General features: G+C 37.5%; 1 pseudogene; it reads right to left on the bottom strand.

The window, feature by feature from the left end:
- Nucleotides 1-1,652: 1,652 nt before the first annotated feature.
- LOC108380861 (venom carboxylesterase-6-like) lies at nucleotides 1,653-3,503 on the bottom strand (annotated as a pseudogene).
- Nucleotides 3,504-6,795: the final 3,292 nt, after the last annotated feature.

A 6,795-nucleotide genomic window follows, 5' to 3' on the forward strand; every position in this document is an offset into this window, starting at 1 on the left:
AACTAAGTACTGCAACCGATAAAGGTAATATAAATTTTATAGATAAATAGATTCCATGGTGGCAAGAAAAAGTATCAACGTTTCACACCATATTGGCAGCTGAGTGGAAGATCACCCTATCTCGGTTGTCGGTTCGAAAATGCCCTATTTCAGAATTTGGTTCAAAAACGCCCTATCTCAACGTAAATTCAATATATCGGCAGTTGGCATAAAGTATTTTTGAACCATTTGCTGAGATAGGGCTTTATTTAAACAAATTCTGTTTTGAAGTCGGTTAACAAGGCTTTGCGAAGAATGAGAGTATGACATAGTTTAGGTGACGTTTGCTTGGCTGATACCTGAGCTCTCACATACATACTTAGACCATCAGTTGGTCTAAGCCATAATGCACTTTTTAGCGACTTTTAATAATTTGAAAATCCGTTGGAGTGCAATTTCTTTCAGTGAGGTAAAGAGAGCAGAACCAAGTTAGTGGAGACTGATATGCCCTCTAAACAAATATTATGTAAATTTTTTTTTCTTGAATCTGTAACCTCAGCTCGGAAAATGTATCAATTTTAATTGTTTTAAACCAGCAACTGAATCCACCGTTATAAGGCCTCCTCAATCCAGGTTAGGTTAGGTATGCGGGCAGCTGAAAAAAAGGCCACAAAGGCCTATTGAGATGCCCAGAGAGTTTCCCTATGCTTGTCTTCAAACCATCCTAATTCTCTAGCGAATATTAGCAGATCCTTCAAAGGGCTCCAAAGCTGTCTAGGCTCGCGAAGAAGTGGTGCCACTATTCAACGCTGGATAAACAGGGGCATGCCCCCAAGGAATGGGTCCTCTCGCCGCTTCTATGGATCGTGGTCGTAAACGACTTACTAGAAAGTCGGGGGCGTCTCTTAATTGTTTATGCGGATCATGCGATACTTTAAGGCACATTTTTGGATAGCCTCTACGAGGTAACTCAAGGGTACTTGATCATTGTATGACTAGCCGGGCGCCAGCTCTTTCTCCACGCATAGGCAATCAAGTGGTGAGGGGACGGAGGGCAGCGGTTTGAAGGAGGCACCAGAGGTTGCTACTATTAAGTAAGCAGTCGATTCGCTGTTGCGGTGCGCAAAGGCGGTATAGGAGGCTACAATCTACTTAGACACGCTCAAAGCTTGTTGCGCAATGCCTTAATGGATTTTATTCAGAGGCAGCACCCTCCGGATAATATCGCCACGAAAAGAGATAGTGGGAGATCCCTTGACTATTTGTAGACTCCTCTTGGAAATATGAGCCTCGGGTCAACGCAGCGAATGCTGAGGGAAAACAAGGGCTTGTGCAACTATGAGGTCTAGAGATCTCTCTCGATTCCAGTGAGTATATTGACAGGCCCCTGGCCTATCGGGTTTACGCAGCGAGATTCAATATCACACTAGACCCTATTTATTGCAGCTGCATAGAGAACGACGAGATGGAATCATCTAAGTCATCATCGGCTTGGCTTCGTGTCTCTGTCGTCTGCTGATTTTCACATACATACGTGTGTAAATATATTAGAATTATGAGATTGTTATTTTTATATATTTACAAACAAACTTGTTAATTAAAAAACTATTACTACACTTAAATACTACGCTTTAAATTTTTTATTTTACAAAATTAGTATTTACTGTTAACCTTTATAGTTCGTCCTTCCGGTTTATTTTGCGCTCTTCGACTGGTATGTGTGGTCTTAGTTGATGCCAAAAGTTCACGCGATCGCCATACAAGTTACGCTCCATTTGTAGTATTGTAAATTCTTCAGGTGTTTTGTGACCTAGACGAGCATAATTGACAGGATAACCCTTTGCCGCGCTCCAGTGTGGGAGTGGAGAGTTAGCCGGCGTTGGATTGCTGGATTGAGTCAGACATAGAAAGTCATTCATTAGCATAGATTTTTACTAGAAATATTACAATGTGTAAAACCTCTACCTTTCTCTGGCGAAATTCACCCACATCTGCAGAATAGCTTCGCGTAGTTCAATATNCAGAGATGTTTTTTTGGTTATTTTATCGCCTTACCATAATAGTCCTCTCTTCCACCTTTAAAGAGCTCCGAGAAACTTGCTGGGCTGCGATGCTCGAAGAGATACACATAGTACGGCGGCATTTTCAATGACTTCTCCGCTTCGGCGCGCTGGCGAATATACTCATCGATGCCAGCAATAAACCAACCGTCAGAGATGAGCTATCAAAGCAGGAGTAACACCGTTATTTGTGTTAGGAAATAAACACTCTTCTTAAACAAACTTACGTCTGTCAAATTTTGATGATTATATTTGTCATAGGTGTGCCCCTCTTTAAAATAGAATTCTTCAATCTTACGCGTAATCTCTTCGCGTACTTCCGGCGGATGGTGATCGTATTGCAGTTCGATGGGTAGAATTGTATCAAATTGCTGCTTATATTCATCCAAGAGGCCAGGCAGATTGAGTAACGGCGCAGTTTTGAGCAGACCCTCCTCTGAAGTGGCGCCAATCATGAGTGGCAAAGCGAAACCGTGTGGCAAGCCGACATCACGCGGCCAAACTGTGAGGAATGCACCCTCATGTGGAGGCTCTACCACCGGTTGGAATGGCACCATGGGATCATAATCCCACTCCTGCGGAAATTGAATTTCGCACGCGTTAGCACTGAGTAGCCTAATATTTTTCAACTTAAATTCACTTACAAATAACTCGTAGAGTGTGGCAACGACATCTTTGGCGCTTTTGCCACGCAAGCAATGCAAAAGCTCTGGCCATTGCGCCTCGGCATTACAGCCCACCAACTGCGCCACTTTGCATGCACGACTCGCCGACAAGCCCTTATATTGAGGTTGCGCCCATGGATTGTAGTAGGTACCCGACTGTGCAATGGCTTTTTGGAAGAGGCCTGTACTTAGCAGAAATTGTCGATATTAACTTTATTTTTGACGCAAAACTGTACTAATTTATGTACATTACCTTTGGACGAGTTCGAGAGCATGTGGTATGTGACGCTAGCACCACCCGCGCTATTACCGAAGATCGTCACCGATTTTGGATCACCGCCGAAAGCGCCAATATTTTTCTGGACCCAACGTAAGATCTCCACTTGATCTTTTAATCCGAAATTACCTGGACAATCTAGCGTTTCAGTGCTGAGGAAACCCAGTGGACCGACGCGATAGTTGCCGATAACCAATATAACATCGTGATCGAGTAAGAATTCTGGACCATAAAAGCTGCTGATGCCGGAACCGCATTGAAAGCCGCCGCCGTGAAAATAGACCATGACTGGTAGGGGGTCATGGGTGGGAAGATCCTGTTTTTGAAGGAAATTTATGTATGCAAATAAAAAAAACAGGTATGTGTGCGCTTGCGGCTTACCTCAGGCGTGTACACATTCAAGTAGAGACAATCTTCGCTGCCTTCGATTTCTAAGTCACGCCGGTAGGGATCACGTTGTATACACTTTGGTGAATCCTGTATGGTTTGTCTCTCGCCGACCCATGGGCCATATGGTACAGGCGGCTGTATAGAAATAACGGAATATACATATGTATGTATGTAAGTAAAAGTAGATATTCAAATTTTATTGGAATGCGTAAAATCGTGGTAATTATTTAATATTGATTGCTTTGTAGCACTAATTCGCTATGCAAATGACTGGGTATTTTTAAATTTTTTGTATGTCTTTCAGCTACCATCATCGCACTTGTATATGCATAATTTATTCATGAGTATGTTACAATTGATTAATAAAAATAGATGATTCACATCACTTTAAATTTTAATTTAATCGTAGCAGAAAAGATTAATATACAGCAGGCGAGCTTTTTTGTGAACTTTATGAGTGTATGCTTTAGCTAAAGCGGTTTTTTTTTGTTTAAGAAAATATTTCAAGTCTGTAGGCCAACTGTCGAATATGGGAAAGAGATGTGCATATTACAATTAAATTAGAGTCGAAAATCTATCTTTTGAAAATTTTTTGCCTGGTGGTCGAGCTTAATCCTTTGTGAAAAACTGCGATGCGGTGGGCCACGTATAAAAAAGAACGTTATTCAAGTGAAGCTTCTTAATCGAGTTCGGAGATGTTTGCGTTAAATATTCAAGAAAAAGAAATAATATGATGAAAAATAATATGATGAATTGATAATGTAATCATTTCGAGTCCCAAGCACCAAAAAACGCGAATTTAAGCGATTTTTTTCCAAAATTTTATTTTTGATGCAGAAATGCATCTAGATGTTTAAGGAATATTTCTGCATTAAATAGATTTTTTTGAAAAAATTTCACTTACGTCTTTTTTTAAGTTAAAGCTGGATTTCGTCAAACTAGCAAGGTGTATTTTTTTCAAAATTGTCGTATACATTCAAAACCAGGCTGACTTGAAAGAGCGATTCTTCTGCTATAATAGGGGTATTTCTATTTTTACACAACGTTCTGCTACGAGATATATATGTAACCTGCCGGAACAAAATATTGGCACAGCACATTTTTCACAATATATAACCAACAATTTTTATTCCAATATTTTTCCGCCAATTTTGCATACAAATATGGCTCATTCTACAACAAAAACCATAAATAAGCATATATTTCCTAAACTCTGTGCAAAACTAGCGAAAATCAGCAAATTTTCAACTTTGTAATCAGATTTTTCTAGAATTTTTCTAAGTATGCAAATTTGTAGCCCAATTAATTTTATTGCAGTAAAGTACAAGTTTTAAGTAGCTATAAATTACCGTTGATTTTTGAAAATTTTTTTTTACGCAGTCTCCTCCATACAAAGAATTTATTTTTTTTTAAATACTTTATAGATATGGAAAAAATGCAAACACCTTAAAAAGAAATTCTCAAATATCAATGCCATTTTTGACTAACTTCAAACTTGCATTTTTTACTAGAAATTAACTTACTAAAACTTAACTCTTTTTACTAGAGCTTAACTATTTAATTTTTTACTGAATTTTGCAGCCCATAACTGCATGCTCAAAATTCTAAAAAATCTGATTAACAAGTTCAAAATTTGCATGAAAATTTGCTGAATTTTCGCGAGTTTTTCCCAAAGTTTAGGAATTATATTTTTATGTTTTGTGTTGTAGAATGAACCATATTTTTTATACAAAATTGGCGGGAAAATATTAGAATAAAAATGTTTGCATATATTGTGAAAAATTTGCTGTGTTCCGGCAATCTAAGTTTTTTTTAACTTTGGTTNCTTGACACCTTGCTAACTATAGCATTGATTTTTTAGTGCCTAACGCCGAGGCCACGCAATGAGCGGCTTAAAATTAAAACATATTGAAGTGGCCACACAATGGGCGGCATTTCTGAACGGTTGAGCGCTGCCGCTCAGGAAAAAAGCCGCTCATTTCGTGGCCTCGACCTAAGACATGTATGTATTTCATTCGACATCTGTACATCAGGCTTCACAATCATGCGTTCATCCAATCACTAACACAAAAAAAAAAATACAAAACCCGCAAACTACATACGTATGTATGTATGTATGTAAAATATCAACTAATTAATGATTTGAATTATGCACAACTCGCGAGCGTGCAGAAATCGAATCGTCTAAAAAAATGATTTGGCGAATTACCTTTGAAATAAATTTTATTCAAATACAGAAAAGCCAATATCACCGCAGTAAGCATTAGGATGAAGATGACTTGCAATTATTTTGCATAAAGCACAGCGTGAGCGAAGCAAACTTTCACACATACATATGTATGTACTATCCTCAAAAAAATACTAAGTATACGCTTATATGCATGCTTAAAAGATATTATCAATATGATAAATTAATCATGACTATGCCTAAAATTAAAAGAATAAATAAATAAAAACATAGTTGGCGGTAAAATTTTTGTTAGGTATTTGACCCAGATTTTCATCCAATCTGTATGTGTACATATAATTAAAAAATCAATAAAACTCCTTTGCAGTTGCAAACACCCCACCTATTTGGCGAAGAATTTTTACATCAATTGTTGTGGACACGGTTCAATGAAAATGTAAAATTTCGCACGAATTCGCACTACGCGAAAGTAAGTGAAAACACAGGCCAATAGTTGTCAAATACAAAAATTTTGAGCTTTTTTTATTAAATAAAAGATGCTTCTTGACACGGAAAATTTCGATTTGACGTGACCATGCCTATATGCAGTTTTTCGGTGTCTCGGCAGGAGACAAAAATTTAATTAAATACAAGAAACCCGGTGGCGTATGAGTATCGTCCGTCTATCAAAGGCTGTTGTTTGTCGAAATTTCACAGTACAGGGACTAAAAGTTTATATGTCATTCCTTTCTGATTTCAAAACAAAATTCAAAAGTAAATTTTGTGGACCTCCCAACATTTTATTTCCTGAATACGTAAGTATGTAGGTAAATTGTCGTTATCTTTGTATGAACATAAAATTCCGTTGTTCGAGCGATCATAATTTTTCCCATACTAAACGATTTTCAATAAGTTTGCTTTTTGTATTTATTCAACTAAATATGTTTGTAAGTACATGAGGGTGATTGACGTGGTTCTTCCAAACCTTAGCAAAAATCTACCAAAATGAGAAAAAGTTTACCTTTTTAATAACCCAAATTTTTTCTAACAATTTTGGTAATTATTTGCCAAAGTGGCAACCCTGGTTATGTTCAAAATTTTTGCCAAAAGGTTATTATCGACTATTTTTGCCACGTTTAATATGTACGAAATTTAAACGCACACATTTAACGATTTTATTGCACGTCGACAGTCGAATGTATTCAAACTACAATCATTTGAATATTCATTAATCGCAATTTGTTGAATATTTATTCA

This window comes from Rhagoletis zephyria, unplaced genomic scaffold (assembly GCF_001687245.7).
Source record: "Rhagoletis zephyria isolate East Lansing unplaced genomic scaffold, Rhagoletis_zephyria_1.1 Rzeph_scaffold_20630, whole genome shotgun sequence".
Taxonomy (NCBI): domain Eukaryota; kingdom Metazoa; phylum Arthropoda; class Insecta; order Diptera; family Tephritidae; genus Rhagoletis; species Rhagoletis zephyria.